At 44.1% G+C, this 19354-nt stretch overlaps 1 pseudogene across 1 annotated transcript; it reads right to left on the bottom strand.

Moving 5' to 3' along the window:
- Positions 1-1630: 1630 nt before the first annotated feature.
- On the bottom strand, positions 1631-18931 carry LOC310722314 (trace amine-associated receptor 13c pseudogene; annotated as a pseudogene). Its single transcript has 3 exons — positions 18558-18931; positions 17575-17874; positions 1631-1700 (listed from the first exon to the last, which is right to left on the bottom strand). The product of its transcript is annotated as a trace amine-associated receptor 13c pseudogene (transcript).
- Between the last annotated feature and the right edge of the window lie 423 nt (positions 18932-19354).

Genomic DNA, 19354 nt, shown 5'->3' with positions numbered 1-19354 from the left:
CATTGGAGGACCTGGGAGTGAAGCTGGTCAGGCATGTAGAGTCTCACCTCAGGACTCAGGAGTTCGAGTCAGCGGGTGTCTTGCAGCTTTTCCCATTCCACCGTATATTTAAGGACCTTAAAACTCTTACTCTCTGCCAGATTATCTCATCGGTTTCTCCCCTGAGATATTCCAGCCATTTACCTGCACATTCCCTACTGCCTGTATGATTTATGGACTGTACTGTCGGTTTGCATCTCCGTCTGACCTGCTCTGCTCTGCGCTGTTGCCAGTTTTGGCAGACTGTTTTTTCTGCCCTGCCCTCAATGCATCCATATTTGGAATATTGAACTCTTTAGGTATCTGTGTTTTTGAACTGTTTTTTGGGGTCTGTGTTTTTGAACTGTTTTCTGGGGTCTCTGTTATTAGACTGTTTTTGAATCTGCACTGTTGTGATTTTTTTTTTGCATGCCATTGGAACTGTCCTCTTGGTTGCTCCTCGGCTCTGTTATTATTTAAAGACTTTAACTTTAGACTCTCACATCCTGCATTTGGGTCCTACCACTCGCAGTCCTAACACATACTGGCAAAATAGTGGGGCCTGCCCACATCAGCGAACATGGCATTAAACCTTGACTCACAAAGTGAGAGTTGTTTAAAAGAACCAAATACGGTTAAAAACCATTTCTGTTAGTCAGCACTATTTTTGCAGGTTTAATTTTAAAGGTGCACATTTTTTTTTTATCCAATTTCAGTGCAGTATGGCCCCTTTGTGGAATCTCACTGTAGCTCCAGAATCACTATCATAAATCACCTTTTGGTCTCTTAGAAATGTGACTCTCTGAACCCTCTGTTATATTTCTGGTGAGCTGCAACTGAATTGCTGGAAGATGATAATAATAAAGAAATGTTCACTTCTGACTGAACATAATTCAAATTATTTCGAGCCACGGTTATTTTTCTTACATTTACACATGTCACAGGCACATAAATAATAATGATTATGATTTAGATTAAGCCAAACATATTTTACTTTTAAATCTCTCATTCTAATATCATCTGATAAACAAAATAAATGTATTAATTAAATAAAAGCAGTAAATACAATGATATAATTTATAAAATAAACCTGCTACACCTTTGAAAAAATAGTCACAAGTGTAAAGTTTGCAGATATGCTTATTTGTGAGCTTGTCATCAATAATTTAATAGAATTACTTTAATGTTAAATAAATATTTTATGCTGAAAATCAGGGTTTTATTAATTTATTAATGATATACCAACATAAACATACATTTATTCAAAAACAATTGTAACTGTACTGTTTTACAATCTGCTTTTAAAATCTTTACTTAATTCTATACTCTCATGTGCACTAAAATAATTTCTCTTTGAAATAACGAATGCTCTGTTTATAAGTTTGTGGACACCAAAGAATCACACTTGCATGATCTATTATCTATTTGCTGTTGCCTTGTAACAGTATAAAGACATTCTGTACAATTATCTGCTTCTTCTAACTTTGGGGTAACAATTAGAAAGAACATCATATGGCTTTGTTGGTCAGGTGTCCACAAACTTTTATCTATAAAGTGTAAATCTAATATCCATGTAAAATAAAGGAATTATAAAGGATTTAACAGGAAATATTCATGAAAGAACATTAATTAAAGCAGAGTCTGTTTGGAAAATCTGCAGAGTTATAATTAATTTAATGCACCTCCTAAACCACGGATAAAACAGAGCGTAAATAACCGGATTAATGGTGGAATTTAGAAAAAGTGCCATCACAAGTTTCTGAAATGTTTCACTCTGAATTTCAATAACTTTACATAATATACTGTAAATATAATACGGAAGTAAACACATCAGAAACACAGACACTAAAATGCTGAGGACTTTGGCTGCTTTTCTCTCAGATTTCATGGAGTGGGAGGTGATTTTCTGTGTTTGAGGTCGTGTGTGATTATTAAGCTCTCTGATAGCAGTGGCGTGTTTCTTAGCGATCAGAAAAACCCGACTGTACAATATGATTATGACAGAAAGTGGAAATATAAATGATACAACAAGATCAATTACAGACCAAACCTCATTTAGAAAGAAGAAACACTCTCCAGGACACATGACAAAATACATAAAGTTTCCATTGAAATACAAAAGTGCTGTGATGTAGGTCACCACTACACACCAGTCAAAACCTACTAAAATACAAATTATCCTCACTGATACTCTGTTCCTGTACAGAAAAGGGTGTGAAAGAGCCAAATAGCGATCCACAGAGATCAGAGCGATGTTGTAGATGGAAAGGACTGTGATGAAACCACAAACAAGCCAAAAACCGATGCAGAAACTTTTTCCAAAAAACCAGCATGACTCAATAATCCAGATTAACATCGGCGGCATCACATAAGCACCAACGAGGAAATCCGACACGGCCAGTGAGAGCACGAGCATGTTGGTCGGCGTGTGAAGCTGCTTGAAGTGAAGAACAGAGATGATGACGAGCAGATTTCCACACACTGTTAGAAGAACCACAGCAGCTGAACACACGTACAGTAAGATATAAACTGCAGGAGATACAGATCTCTCTGGACAGGAGAAATGCTCACAGAGATCAGAGAGATTCAACTCCGTCACGTTCATGAATAAAATGTTTATGTCTCATTAAACAACTCACTATAAACTCATAATCCAAGTAGTTAAAGGGTGAGTAACTTGTATGCTTTTATACTGTTAAAAATGATAAATGATCCCACCCCTTAATTTTGATTGATCCGATAACACACATGTAGACATTGGAACATAAGGGATAGAAGTGTTTTTTATTCATCATTATAGAAATATAATAGTTCTACACAGTAAGCCTGGTCTTAAAAGTTTTAAATATAATTTAATATTATTAGTCTGCGGGCTGTAAAATTGGCACTCACTGAAGGCACTGACTGGAGGAGGCCCAGAACCCCTTTCAGGTGCTTACAGACCACAAGAATCTGACATACATCCAGCAGACCTGCTGTCTCAACCCCCACCAAGCAAGATGGTCTCTGTTTTTGTGTGTTTTCTATTCACACGTGCGTATTAACCTGGGCCCAAAAATCTTAAACCCGATGCCTTGTCCCATATTTTTTTATTCCTGCCAACGAGGAGAGGCCTGTATCCCACATCCTTCCACCCACTATAAAGTTATAGCATCTGTCAAATGGGCCATTGAATCCAACACTCATTAACCAGATCTGGAAGGAGGCCCTGTTAATTGCTTATTTGCCCCCAGAGAAGTCTGCTCCAGGGTCCTTCAATTGGGGCATTCGTCAAGGTTAGTTAACCATCTGGATTTGGCCGGCTTGCTTGAATTTTATCAAAAGAAGATTTTGGTGGTCCACTATCCATGAATATGTCAAGGCCTTTGTGGTTGCTTTTACTACATGCTCCCAAGGCAAGGTTTTAAACCAAGCACCTCAGCGGATAATCCAATCATTGCCCACCCCTTATCCTCTGAGCTACCACCAACCTTTCTTCTGGCTTCCACTAGGAGTCTAAAGAGCAGATGGAAAGGCTGAACCAGGATTTAAAAGACCACCCTAAGGTGGATGGCTGCATAAAGCGAAAATGTCAGAAGAATAGGACTTAACTGGCTTGCCATGGATTAAGATGCTTGGCCGCTCTAAGATACTCTAGGTTTCAGCAATCTAATCACATGATGAACGGGTGTTTCGTGCCCTCCAGCCAATGGCGCCACTCCTTGAGTGCCAGCTTGACCGCCAGCAGCTCACAGTCCCCGACGGAGTAGTTCTGTTCGGCCAAGTTAAGTCGGCATGAAAAGAAGGCGCATAGATGGAGCGGATGTCACTGGCTTCTCTCTGGGACAGAATGGCCCCCACACCCTTGTCAGAGGCATCAACCTCCACAACAAATTGCCAGGATGGGTCCGGCACAATGAGGACTGGCGCAGAGGTGAACCGGTTCTTGAGTCTCAGGAAGGCTTGTTTGGCCTCAGAGATCAAGGCTGTCTTCCATTCTCCCCCTCCCAGACTTAAACCAGGTGGTAAGCGTTGTGAAGGTCTTGCTTGGTAAAGATGGTGGCCCCTTGGAGGATCTCAAAGACCAAAGACATTAAAAGCAAGGCATACCGATTCCATGATAATTGCCCTGGTTTTGTTAAAGACCGTGCCAAGATCATTGTACTCAGCGGGGAGGGAGCTAAGGTCGGGGGTGGTTCCTTACCAGAATGAGCCGGGGGTCGGGGAAATAGTGAAGAGACAACTGCCGTGACAGGAGACCCCCCACTCCAACACCTGGTTGCTAGTTCAGTCCAAGTTATCTTTATGTTTCTGCAACCGTGGGAAACCAAACATGGTAGGTGCTTGCAGTGAAGGGATGAAGAGGAAAGATAACCATCTTATGTAACACAGCAGTGAAGATCAGAAGGGGTTTGGTGTGGCGGGTTATCCAGGGGAGAAAAAAGCCCTCAAAGGCTCAGACCAGGAAAGGCGAACAAAGTGGCTCAGACTCAAAGTCCAGCTGGTAAGCGAGCTCCTTATCAAGGAATTCTGCGCCTGCCACGGAGTCGACAAACACAGCTAAATCGTGGGACAGAGTCCCAAGAACCGGTGTCTCTCCTTTTTTTGTCCTGTAGAGGGGGTGGCGGCCAATCTTCTTGTGCTGTGGAGGTGGGATTTGTGGGACTATGGGGCGAAGTCTTGCTGTGGCCGGGAGAAAGTAAGCTGGGGCAGGGTAGGGACTGGGTTGCCAGGGTCGTTAGTGAGCTCTCATCCACCAGTTGATCTGGGTAGCCAAGCTGATCAGGGTGTCCAGGCAATCTAGAATGTCTTGGGCCACAAGCTCAATCTTTATCTTTGTGGAGAGCCCCCAGACTAAGCAGTCATATAGAGCTGTGGAGTCCCACTAACTCTCTGCCAATCTTTTGCCCTGAAAGCAGGGAAATCACATAGGCCACCTTAAAGTTCATCTGGGAAAGACTAGGGCTAGAGCTGGAATGTTGATCTTGCAGTTCAGCAGAAACGACAGGCACTCCCCAGGTTGCCCTACAAAACATGTAGGGGCCAGAAGATGAACCTCACATCATGGTGTTGGTGCTGGGATGGGTGCCGGGATTGCAGTTGTACCTTTTGAACCCTGGTTGCGCTCATGAATCGCATTCGCCAGTTCTGGTATCTGGTGGTCATGGGAGGTGGTAATCTGTACCAGGGAGGATAGTTGAGCCTGATGGGTCTTCCACTGGGTCCATGCCTGGCCAGATTGTACTGTCAGGGTGCGGGCAGCTGGACCCAAATGCAGGATGCCGAAGGGTGTATTTAAACAATTCTTTTTATTAGTATTTAAGCAAAATGCAGGGTATTTAAACTTGGAAGCACAGAAAACAAACTGTCCAAAAACACGGTGTCAGGGTGCGAGCGAAACAGAAGGCGGAAGCCGGAGTACAGCTCGCTCGGGTTTTAATGACAAGTGTGAGGAGGAGAGATACACACACGCACGCACGCACGCACACACACGCACGCACGCACGCACGCACACGGCAGTCCTTCAGTTGAGAGAGTCCGAGGTGCGCTTTGGGAGAAGCGTAGCTGACCCGAGATGTGCGGGGAGGAGAAGCGCAGCCGGGACGGGATTGTGGAGTCCGAATGGAACAAAAAAAAGAGTCCTGTGTGAAAACCTGAGCATGGAAACATAGACCGCATGTAAAGTCTAACACATACATAGAACCCACACATTCAATAACGAACAAGGGAGGAAGTGAAAGTGAGGAGCTTATGTAGAAGCGTGGTGGAGTGATGATGAGCCCCAGGTGTGTGTGGTTAAGCCTGGAGCTCCAGGGAGAGCTGAGGCATGAGAGCCACAAAAGGGGGCGTGGCAGGTGGATCCCTGACATATGGTCTCTTCGTGGTGACAACAGTCCCTAGAGACGACAGAATCTGGCAAAGGAGGCAAGGGAACGGCTACTGGTGGACATTTTCATTACCTTTAAATTAAATTGTAATATTTTTTTTTTTTTATCTTTTACTCTAATATCCATCCATCCATCCATCCATCCATCTTCTCCCGCTTATCCGATGCCGGGTCGCGGGGGCAGCAGTCTAAGCAAAGATGCCCAGACTTCCCTCTCCCTAGACACTTCTTCCAGCTCTTCCGGGGGGACACCAAGGCGTTCCCAGGCCAGCCGGGAGACATAGTCTCTCCAGTGTGTCCTAGGTCTTCCCCGGGGTCTCCTCCCAGTGGGACGCGCCCGGAACACCTTCCCAGGAAGGCGTCCAGGAGGCATCCGAGACAGATGCCCGAGCCACCTCAGCTGACCCCTCTCGATGTGGAGGAGCAGCGGATCTACTCTGAGCTCCTCCCGAGTGACTGAGCTTCTCACCCTATCTCTAAGGGATCGCCCAGCCACCCTGCGGAGGAAGCACATTTCGGCCGCCTGTATCCGGGATCTTGTCCTTTCGGTCATGACCCAGAGCTCATGACCATAGGTGAGAGTAGGAACGTAGATTGACCGGTAAATCGAAAGTTTCGCCTTGCGGCTCAGCTCCTTCTTCACCACGACAGACCGGTACATCGACCGCATTACTGCAGAAGCTGCACCGATCCGTCTGTCAATCTCCTGTTCCACCCTTCCCTCACTCGTGAACAAAACCCCAAGATACTTAAACTCCTCCACTTGCGGCAGGAACTCCCCACCAACCTGAAGTGGGCAAGCCACCCTTTTCCGACTGAGGACCATGGCCTCGAATTTGGAGGTGCTGATTCTCATCCCAGCCGCTTCACACTCGGCTGCAAACCGTCCCAGTGCATGCTAAAGGTCCTGGTCTGATGAAGCCAACACGACAACATCATTTGCAAAGAGCAAAGACGAAATCGTGTCGTCACCAAACCGGACACCCTCCGACCCCTGGCTGCGCCTAGAAATTCTGTCCATAAAAATTATGAACAGAACCGGTGACAAAGGGCAGCCCTGCCGGAGTCCAACATGCACCGGGAACAAGTCTGACTTACTGCCGGCAATGCGAACCAAGCTCCTGCTTCGGTCATACAGGGACCGGACAGCCCTTAGTAAAGGGCCCCCGACCCCATACTCCCGGAGCACCCTCCACAGGCCGCCGCGAGGGACACAGTCGAATGCCTTTTCCAAATCCACAAAGCACATGTGGACTGGTTGGGCAAACTCCCATGAACCCTCCAGCACCCTGTAAAGGGTATAGAGCTGGTCCAGTGTTCCACGGCCTGGACGAAAACCACATTGTTCCTCCTGAATCCGAGGTTCTACTATCGGCCGTATTCTCCTCTCCAGTACCCTGGCATAGACTTTCCCAGGTAGGCTGAGAAGTGTGATCCCCCTATAGTTGGAACACACCCTCCGGTCCCCCTTCTTAAAAAGAGGGACCACCACCCCGGTCTGCCATTCCAGAGGCACTGTCCCCGACCGCCACGCGATGCTGCAGAGGCGTGTCAGCCAAGACAGCCCCACAACATCCAGAGACTTGAGGTACTCAGGGCGGATCTCATCCACCCCCGGTGCCCTGCCACCGAGGAGTTTCTTTACTACCTCGGTGACTTCAGCTTGGGTGATGGACGAGTCCGCCTCTGAGCCCTCAGCCTCTGCTTCCTCAATGGAAGACGTGACGGCGGGATTGAGGAGATCCTCGAAGTATTCCTTCCACCGTCCAACGACATCCCCAGTTGAGGTCAACAGCTCCCCACCTCTACTGTAAACAGCATTGGTGGGGCACTGCTTTCCCCTCCTGAGGCGCCGGACGGTTTGCCAGAATCTCTTCGAGGCCAGCCGATAGTCCTTCTCCATGGCCTCACCGAACTCCTCCCAGGCCCGAGGTTTTGCCTTGATAACCACCCGGGCTGCAGTTCGCTTGGCCTGCCGGTACCCGTCAGCTGCCTCAGGAGTCCCACAAGCCAACCAGGCCAGGTAGGACTCCTTCTTCAGCTTGACGGCATCCCTTACTTCCGGTTTCCACCACCGGGTTTGGGGATTGCCGCCTCGACAGGCACTGGAGACCTTACTGCCACAGCTCCGAGCGGCCGCTTCGACAATGGAGGTGGAGAACATGGTCCACTCGGACTCAATATCTTCGGCCTCCCTCGGGATCTGGTCAAAGCTCCGCCGGAGGTGGGAGTTGAAGATCTCTCTGACAGGAGGCTCGGCCAAACGTTCCCAGCAGACCCTCACAGTACGCTTGGGTCTGCCGAGTCTGTCCAGCTTCCTCCCCTGCCATCGGATCCAACTCACCACCAGGTGGTGATCAGTTGACAGCTCCGCCCCTCTCTTTACCCGAGTGTCCAAGACATACGGCCGCAGGTCAGATGAAACGACCACAAAGTCGATCATCGACCTACGGCCTAGGGTGTCCTGGTGCCACGTGTACTGATGGACACCCTTATGCTTGAACATGGTGTTCGTTATGGACAAACTGTAACTAGCACAGAAGTCCAATAACTGAACACCGCTCGGGTTCAGATCAGGGGGGCCGTTTCTCCCAATCACGCCCCTCCAGGTGTCACTGTCGCTGCCCACGTGTGCATTGAAGTCTCCTAGTAGAACGACGGAGTCCCCAGTCGGAGCACTGTCCAGCACCCCTCCCAGAGACCCCAAGAAGGCCGGGTACTCTATACTGCCGTTTCGCCCGTAGGCACACACGACAGTGAGAGACCTATCCCCGACCCGTAGGCGCAGGGAAACGACCCTCTCGTTCACCGGGGTAAACTCCAACACATGGCGGCTGAGCTGGGGGGCTATAAGCAAACCCACACCAGCCCGACGCCTTTCACCATGGGCAGCTCCAGAGTTGTAAAGACTCCATCCTCTCTCGAGGAGTGTGGTTCCAGAGCCCAGGCCGTGCGTAGAGGTGATCCCGACTATCTCTAGTCGGAACCTCTCAACCTCACGCACAATCTCAGGCTCCTTCCCCGCCAGCGAGGTGACATTCCACGTCCCTAGAGCTAGCTTCCGTGTCCAGGGATCGGGTTGTCGAGGCCTCCACCTTCGACTGCTGCCCGATCCTCTTAGCACCGGCCCCTTACGGTCCCTCCTGCAGGTGGTGAGCCCACTGGAAGGCGGCCCCACGTCGCTCCTTCGGGCTGAGCCCGGCCGGACCCTGTGGGGGAAGGCCCGGCCACCAGGCGCTCTCATACGAGCCCCAACCCCGGGCCTGGCTCCAGGGTGGGGCCCCGGCTGCGCCATACCCGGGCGACGTCACGGTCCCTGATGTAGTATCTCTCATAAGGGGTTTTGAACCGCTCTTAGTATGACCCGTCGCCCAGGACCTGTTTGCTTTGGGAGACCCTACCAGGGGCATATAGCTCCGGACAACATAGCTCCTAGGGTCATTCGAGTACTCAAACGCCTCCACCACGTTAAGGTGGCAGTTCAAGGAGAGGTACTCTAATATCATCTGATAAATTAAATATATTAATTTAATAAAAAAAAGATTAATTCAATGATATAATTAATAAAATGATCTTCCTACACCTTTGAAAGAATAGTCACAGGTTTAAAGTTTGCAGATGTGCTTATTTGTGAGCTTGTCATCAATAATTGAATTGTACTTTAATGTTAAATCAATAATTAATGCATCAAATCAGGGTTTTATTAATTTATTCATGATTTACGAACATAAATATACATTTAATAGAAAACTATTTTAACTGTACAGTTTTACAAACTGCTTTTTAAAGGCTTTACTTAATTCTTTACTCTCATGTGCACTAAAATAATTTATTTTAAAATAACGAATGCTCTGTTTATACACCAGACAACAAACCAATTCATTCAAATCAAATCACTTTTTATTTGTCACATACACATACATACAGAGTACGACATGCAGTGAAATGCTTTTTACGACGGTCCGGCTTGAGGGAATAGGATGGGGAGAAAAATAAACCCAGAAAAAAAAACAGAAGGTAGATAAAAAAAAAAAAGAAAAAGTATAAACTATATAAAATAAGTGTATATACAAGCATGCGTATGAACAGTAAACAGTAATATTTAAGGTGATTGATGTGATTGTCCTTAAAGTGACCGTGTGCGGTATGGTGTGGTATAAAGTGCACTGTGCTGTGCAAGTCCACAGTTAAAGTCACATTATATTAATGATGTGAGCTAAAAATAAGTTTGTGGACACCAGGGAATCACACTTGCATGATTTATTCTCCATTTGCTGTTATAATAACCTTCACCTTACTGAATAAAGGTTTTCTATTAGATTTTGCAGTGTGGCTGCACAAAAGCATAAGTGAGATCAGGCCCTGATGTTGGTGAGGAAGCCTGGGGTTCAGTCGTGTCTTAATGGAGCTCCATGTGTGTACAAGTGGAAATGTCATGCAGGAGAACAATGTTGGGCTTCTTAGTTCGAGTGAACAGAAACTGTAATGTTACAGTATAAAGACATTCTGTACAATTATCTGCTTCTTCTAACTTCGGGGTAACAGTTAAAGAAAGAACATCATATGGCTTTGATGGTCAGGTGTCCACAAACTTTTATCTATAAAGTGTAAATCTAATATCCATGTAAAATAGAGGAATTATAAAGGATTAAACAGGAAATATTCATGAAAGAACACTGATTAATGCAGAGTCTCTCTGGAATATCTGCAGAGTTATAATTAATTTAATGCACCTCCTAAACCACGGATAAAAGAGAGAGTAAATAAATAGATTAATGGCCCAACTGAGAAATCCAACTACAATAACTTTATAAAATATTTCTGCATGTATTTCAATAAGCTCACCTAATAAATAAAAGTGCTACGATGTAGGTCACCACTACACACCAGTCAAAACCAATTACAATAGAAGTGATCCTGATACTCTGTTCATGTACAGAAAAGGGTGTGAAAGAGCCGAATAGCGATCCACAGAGATCAGATTGATGTTGTACGTGGAAAAGACTGTGATGAAACCACTAATCATCAAAAAAACAATGCAGAAACTCAAAATAAAAAAATCCAGCATGACTCAATAATCCAGATTAACATCGGAGGCATCACAAAAACACCAACAAGGAAATCCGTCAAAGCCAGAGAAAACACAAGGATGTTAGATAGTGTGTGAAGCTGCTTGAAGTGAAGAACAGAGATGATGACGAGCAGATTTCCACACACTGTTAGAAGAACCACAGCAGCTGAACACATGTACAGTAAGATATAAACTGCAGGAGATCCAGATCTCTCTGGACAGGAGAAATGCTCACAGATATCCGAGAGATTCGTCACGTTCATGCTCTCTACAGCGTTTTAAGAAATAGCTCATATTTAGGTGCTTTAATACTAAAAAGTGTAGAAATTCACAATCATATGATTACCTGCTCAAACGCTTGGTGGTTTTATAGGTTATAAATGACTTACACCCCCTGGGTTTGAGTGGCAGCAGATGAATAAACATGATTTAATGCCACAGAGAACAAAAAGCCGACAAGTTGTCATCCTTATGCAGACGTGTGTGGAACAAAATCTCTATTAAATATCAACAGAGTTCTAATGAGCACCTGCCCTATGAATAAAGATACGTGTAAAATAAAAGATTCTCAGATTAAATCCCAATGCCTTATTGAATGTTTACCTGTGTCTTTGAAGCTTCATCCCAAATCCTCTCCCAGTGACTGTACAGGACAACAGTCTTAGACATGAACGGACACTCTCTTGTTTTGTCTAATATTTTATTAGAATAAATCTAATCTTTACTATAAAGTGGTCAAGAAGGGCTTTGCCCAGAAAACACACTTTTTTAGCCAACACTGGGCCACATTACTGCCATGAAATGTAGAGCATGTGTGGAGACCACACTATTGGGCTCAACACACTAACTGGAGTAGGGTCCCACTGTGTTCCATTTTGGGGCCACAACATGCAAACAAACCAATTTAGTCTGGGTGTGGGCTGGCTCACAAGGGCCCCATTTTATCCCAGTTTAAAAGGGACCTATTTTATCCCAGTTGTCGGAGCGCAGCAAGTATGACCCACAGTAGGCACAAGGTGGTCTATTGGCATGTTGTGTCCCCACTATACTTAATGTGGGCAGCCAGTCAGTCAGCACTATTTTGCAGGGTCTAATTTGGTGGGGAAAAACAGGGAAAAACTATTAAAGAAAAAAAAAGCAGGAATTTCTCAGATACTGACAAGCCCAAAGAATTTGGTGTAGTATTATGTTACTTACGGTAATGTTAGGAGACATACAATATGCTTAGGAACCTATATTGGGTGTGTTATGGTACTGTTGAAAAGAGGAATAAAAGTTATCCTAATGGCCGGCTGTCGCGTGGTCCATTTATAAAAGGTTTATGTTGTACCTATTAAACGACAGAAGATGGTTTCAAAAGTATAGGGGGTGAGCATTATGCTCATGTGTGTGTTAGAGAACATGAATTCTGTGTAGTTTTAAGTTTTGTTCGTGCTTGACGAGTGATTGACAAGACGAGTTAGCACGGCTATCATGGCTCAGTTTCAAGTCTCTCCGCCGGAGAAATTCACGTTCAAAGCGGATGACTGGCCGAAATGGATAAAACGTTTTGAAAGATTTCGTGTTGCATCTGGCTTGGAGACACAGGCAGATGAAAATCAGGTGAATGCCTTGATTTATACGATTGGGGAGGAAGCCGAGGATATACTCACTTCCCTGCATTTAAGTCCTCAAGCGGCCAGTGACTATGAAGTAGTAAAGAACAGATTAAATGTTCACTTCGTAGCTCGAAGAAACGTGATTTTTGAGAGCGCGAAGTTTAATCAGCGGCAGCAAGAAGTGGGCGAGTCCGTGGATAACTTCATAACGGCACTGCACTGTTTAGCCGAGCACTGTGAATACGGCGATCTGCACGATGAGATGGTAAGAGATAAACTCGTTGTGGGTGTGACAGATTAAAGGCTGTCAGAACAGTTACAGCTGGACCCTGAATTGACACTTGAGAAGGCTGTCGTTTGAGTTCGACAGAGTGAACTAGTGAAAAAAAAAACATTAGGAACAGCTCAAATCAAACTTCAAGTGGGACATGGCAAATGAACAGCTGGATAGTGTACAAACTAAACAGTACGGTAATGTGAAAACAAAACCAGTAAACCCACTTTTTGAACAGCTGGCAAAGAAAAAACATCAAATAAAGCCTAAAAAGCAGATGCTATGTATGAGATGCGGTGACACAAAGGCTCATAATTTGCAGCGATGCCCTGCAAGAGATGCAATATGTTACCTCTGTCAAAAGAAAGGACATTATGTTAGAGCATGCTTCAAAGAAGGTACATGAGGTGTATATAGCAACGCTAACTTCTGATACAATGCAGGACATTGCATTTCTTGGTTTACTGACATCTGATGTAACAGGAAGCCCCTGGATGACAGATAAAAATTAAAAATCTCAAGACGATGTTCAAAATTGATACGGGGGCTGATGTAACAGCAGTCCCGGTTACACTGTACAACCAGGGCCAGTTCCAAAAACTAAAACCTCCCAGGAGAGTCCTTCAGGGACCAGGTGGAACATCACTGAAGGTAAAAGGGAAATTCACAGCAACCCTTGGCAAGCACAACAAACATACGACTCAGGAAATCTATGTGGTGGATGGGTTGTACATGCCTTTGTTGGGCAGACCAGCAGTAACTGCACTTCAACTAGTAGCTAGGCTTGATGTTGTCAGCTTAACTTCTAAAGGAAGGGTGAAAAAGGAGTTTCCACAACTCTTCAGTGGCTTAGGCAAAATGGATGGTGAGTACAGCATTGTGCTGAAACCAGGTGCGATACCTTTCTCCATATCGACTCCAAGACGCATTTTCCTCCCTCTCTTACCAAAGGTGAAGCAAGAATTGAGGTGCATGGAACAGCAGGGTGTAATTTCAAAGGTGGTGGAGCCAACTGAATGGTGTGCTCCCATGGTTGTGGTGCCGAAGAGTACAGGTAAAGTGAGAATTTGCACAGATCTCACAGAATTGAACAAATCTGTTATGTGAGAAAAACACCCTCTCCCTTCAATAGAAAGCACATTAGGACAACTAGCAGGAGCCAAAGTGTTTTCCAAACTTGATGCTAATGCAGGGTTTTGGCAGATTCCACTTTCAAAGGAATCCTCTTTGCTCACCACATTTATAACTCCATTTGGCCGGTATTGCTATAACCATCTATGCTTTGGAATCTCTTCTGCACCTTTCCAAAAGCGCATGTCCAGGATTCTTGAGGAACTGGAATCTGTTGTTTGTCAAATGGATGACGTGCTAGTCTGGGGATCGTCAGAGAGTGAACATGATGAGAGGCTGAGAAGGTTGCTCTCAAAGCTTCAGGAAGCTGGAGTCACACTAAATGAGAAATGTGAGTTTTCCAAGACAAAAATCAAGTTCCTTGGACAGATCGTTGAGGCATCTGGGGTGAGCGCAGACCCAGATAAGCTGGAAGCAGTTAAAGCAATGAGACAGCCATGTAATATCAGTGAAGTAAGGCAGTTCTTGGCAATGGTAAACCACCTCGGTAAATTCTTACCACATTTGGCAGCGAAAACGCAGCCACTCAGACACTTACTGAAAAAGTCCAATATGTGGGTTTGGGGGTTGCATCAGCAAGAGGCCTTTGAGAAAATCAAGGAGGAACTGACAACATCACCCGGTTTGGTGCTGTATGATCCGAATAAGGATACAGTTGTTTCTGCAGATGCTTCTTCATATGGACTAGGTGCTGTTCTCCTCCAGAAGCAAGCAGACAATGTATGTAAACCTGTGGCATATGCTTCAAAGGCTCTCAGTAACACAGAGCAACGGTATGCACAAATAGAGAAGGAGGCATTGGCCTCCACAAGGGCGTGTGAGCGGTTTGCAGAGTTTCTCATGGGAAGAGTTTCCGCATTGGAACCGATCATAAACCTCTTGTTCCTCTGCTAGGCTCCAAGATGTTGAACAAACTCCCTCCACGCATTCATCGTCTTCGCATGCATCTTTTAAGGTTTTCATACACCATATCACATGTGGCTGGCAAAAATATCACGACAGCAGATGTGTTGTCTAGAGCTCCAGTAAACAGTACAGCGGAAGGGCTTTCTGAAAAGGATATTGACCTGTATGCTGACTCTGTAATGGCGAGCCTTCCAGCTACTGAAATGAGGCTCAAAGAGATCCGGGAGCACCAAGACAAAGATTTTATACTCCAGCAGCTAAAGAAGTACTGTGTGGAAGGTTGGCAAAGTAAGTTTTCGGTTGACCAAACTATTCAGCCTTACATGGCTTTCTCAGGGTCCCTTTGTGTGCATGATGGCCTCTTATTGAATGGACTCAGAATTGTCATTCCAAAATCGCTCCGAGCTGATATCCTGGCAAAGTTGCATAAGGGGCATCTGGGCATAACTAAGTGCAGAGAGAGAGCTAAGCAGTCAGTTTGGTGGCCGGGTCTCAGCAAAGACCTTACAAAAATGATTGAGAACTGTGACACGTGTGCTCGGGAAAAAATTAACTTTAAAGAGACATTGATGCCTACTGAATTTCCAACAAGGCCTTGGTCTATGGTGGGAGCAGATTTGTTCCAGAAAGACAACAAGCACTACTTGGTCATTGTGGACTATTTTTCTAGCTTTTTTGAAGTTTCCAAACTGTCCTCAACTACAGCGGAAGCTGTAATTGAACACTTCAAATCCAACTTTGCACGTCATGGAATTCCTGAGGTGGTGCGCTTGGACAACGGGCCACAGTTTGCTTCTGAGGGTTTCCGGGCCTTTGCACGGGGCTGGGGTTTTGACCATGTGACTTCAAGTCCTCACTTTCTGCAGAGTAACGGGGAGGCAGAGTGAGCTGTAAGGACCATTCAGAACCTCCTTAAGAAGTCTGCGGACCCCTACCTTGCACTTATGGCTTATCGAGCGGCCCCTCTCGCCAATGGTTACAGTCCTGCTGAGCTCCTAATGGGAAGGAAGCTCTCAACATGAGTTCCTGTGAATCCGTCTCAGCGTATTCCAGAGACTGCAGATTTGGAAAAGCTAAAACAGATAGAACTGAAGTACAGACTGAAACAGAAACAAAGTTTCAACCAAAGACACAAAGCACGTGACATGACGTACTTGCGTCCGGGTGAACATGTGTGTGTCAAAGACACTTCTGAAAGGGGCACTGTTGTGTCTTCCGCTGGCTCTCCCAGGTCTTACCTTATAGCGACACCCAGAGGTACCTTAAGGAGAAACAGGTTTCATCTCTCACCAACTTCAATAGCTTCTGTGACTTCTGACCTACCTGACTCGGTGGAGATACAGGCATCTCCGCTTTTTGAAGTTTCATCCAGCATGGGTTTTCAACCGACCTCTCCATGTACCAGTCGGTACCCTTCCCGGATTAGAACTCCTCCTGGGTATCTAAAGGACTTTGTTTGTAATTAGAGACAAGCACCGAGTGGTCAATGGGGCAGAATAATCCCCACACTCGGTTGAAGGTTTTGGGTAGTCCACCCCATCCTTCTAGGGTCCCATCCTTAGAGAAAATCATCTTTTGTGAAAGTGAATGGGAAAAGAAAATGAAGATTGTTAAAAATTGTTGGTTATATATTTACATATTTAATTTTTAATAAGAAAGTCAAGTATAGTCATTGTTGGTTTATTTGCTCCCCCATGTGTTGAATAAAGAAAAGAAAAGTAAGAATCTTATTTGTGAAAGGGGGATGTAGTATTATGTTACTTACGGTAATGTTAGGAGACATACAGTATGCTTAGGAACCTATATTGGGTGTGTTACGGTGCTGTTGAAAAGAGGAATAAAAGTTATCCTAAGAAGTCATGGCCGGCTGTCGCGTAGTCCATTTATAAAAGGTTTATGTTTACTTATTAAACGACAGAACATTTGGCCCCATTGGTATGACCATCACCCTTTGATCGCTTGGGGGGTTTTGTCCTCTAAAGTCAAGAATTTTGTTCTTACACTTATTAGTTTAAATAAACAAGTGGGCAAGCATTATTAATACCGTACTCCTTCTTTCCACACTTTATCCTGGGTTATATATCAAGGCTACAGTGCCTCCGATACACTGCCTCCTTAACATGCTTTACTTCCTAAAATTGAGAATTCATTCGGCTGCTTTAGGAAAAAGTTAAAGAAAATAACACATTATTTATGAGCAGCTCCAAACAATTTCATAGTAAATAAATTAAACATACACTAAAGTAAAGAAACTGCTGACTGAACATAAATAAAAAGATTTATTGACCAAATTCTTACATTTCTGAATTCATACTTTATCTTTCATTTTAATGTCACAGGCACATAAATAATCATACTGTATTTACGAATTGGATTAAGTGATACTTTGCTTCTTTTATTCATTCTTTTCATGTTATATGCACATCGTAGTCAAAATATCAACTTTACAGAAGTCATAACATACAAACTGGATTTGTAGTGTAGAGTCAAAAACACAGGCATTTCCTCTGCATTCTTACTGCCTTCATAAATCTAAATATCTGTGCAACAATATAGATTTTATTTACAAAAATACAAACCAGAATATTGTTCAGTATCTTTGGGAGAAAATTCATTCAATGAAAAACTCCTTTTGCTTTTATAAAATAAAGTACACACTCATGGGTTAAAGGACTTCCTATCTATTTTAATTATAATTAATTTAATGCACCTCCTAAACCACGGATAAAACAGAGCGTAAATAACCGGATTAATGGTGGAATTCAGATAAACCAAGACCACAAATTTCTGAAACATTTCACCCTCTATTTTAATGACAAACCCCAATATACTGTAAATAAAATACGGAAGTAAACATGCCAGAAACACAGACACTAAAATGCCGAGGACTTTGGCTGCTTTTCTCTCAGATTTCATGGAGTGGGAGGTGATTTTCTGTGTTTGAGGTCGTGTGTGATTATTAAGCTCTCTGATAGCAGTGGCGTGTTTCTTAGCGATCAGAAAAACCCGACTGTACAAGTCAAGAAGCTTTTATTGTCATTTCAACCATATATAGCTGATGCAGTACACAGTGAAATGAAACAACGTTCCTCCTGAACCCAGGTGCTACATAGAACAACATAAAACAAACAGTACAGAACAGAAGAACACAGGGCCGAGAACTAAGATCCTCGTCACATAAAGTGCATGTGTGCAGCTGGTGCAAACAGTGCAAAAGACAACACAAGACAGTGCAAGACAACACAGGACAGTGCAGGACAATACACAATACACAAAATATAAAATTAAAAATGGAAATAGCTCCGCCAGTGAAACCTGTCGTAACAGAATAAGGTGCAGTGTAAACAGAAAAATGTAAACAGAATTTGTGCAATTCAGCAGTAGCAGCAATCAAAAATAGATTTACCAGTAACCAAAGGATTTGGACAGAATATTGTGCAGGCCCAGTACAATATGATTATAACAGAAAGTGGAAATATAAATGTTACTACAAGATCAAATGTAAACAGAAAATCATTCAGAGTGACTAAACATTCTCCAGGACACATTACAGGACTCAGAGATATTCCACTGAAATAATAGTGTGCTGTGTTGTACACCAAAGATGCACACCAGTTCAAAGAAACCACAATGCACATGGTCCTGGTAGAGATGGTGTTTGTGTAGAAAAAAGGGTCTGAAAGGGCCAAATACCGATCCACAGCGATCATAGCGACATTATAGATTGACAAATTCACAAGAATAATAGAAGTAGTCAGCAAGCATACACAATAACCCATATCAAATAACCAGCAGGACTCGATCGTCCAAATGAACACCGGCGGCATCACTAAAGCACCGACGAGGAAATCCGACACGGCCAGAGAGAGCACGAGGATGTTGGTCGGTGTGTGAAGCTGCTTGAAGTGAAGAACAGAGATGATGATGAGCAGATTTCCACACACTGTTAGAAGAACCACAGCAGCTGAACACACGTACAGTAAGATATAAACTGCAGGAGATACAGATCTCTCTGGACAGGAGAAATGCTCACAGAGATCCGAGAGATTCAACTCCGTCACGTTCATGAAAACAATGTTTGTCTTATAAAACAACTCACAATAAACTAATGCTCCAAGTAGTTAAAGGGTGAGTAACTTGGATGTATTTATTCTGTAGAAAATGATCCCACCCCTTAATTTTGATTAAATCTAAAGAGGCGGAAATATAATTCAGTCTTATTCAGAGGTGGCAAAAGTACACACATCCATTACTTCAGTAGAAGTACAGATACTCATGTTTTAAATACTCGGGTAAAAGTTGAAGTACTGATTATACTTTTTTACTCAAGTGAAAGTAAAGAAGTTTTGGCTCAGACATGTACTTAAGTAAAAAGTAGTTATTACTTCTACCTGTTTTAGCTGTTAACTGGACCTCACATCATATTAATATTTGACAGACAGACAGACAGATAGACGGATAGATAGATAGATAGATAGATAGATAGATAG

Source organism: Silurus aristotelis (genome assembly GCF_946808225.1).
Source record: "Silurus aristotelis genome assembly, chromosome: 28".
NCBI lineage: Eukaryota > Metazoa > Chordata > Actinopteri > Siluriformes > Siluridae > Silurus > Silurus aristotelis.
The sequence above is the reverse complement of the archived record's forward strand: the minus strand, read 5'-3'. Positions and strand labels throughout refer to the sequence as shown.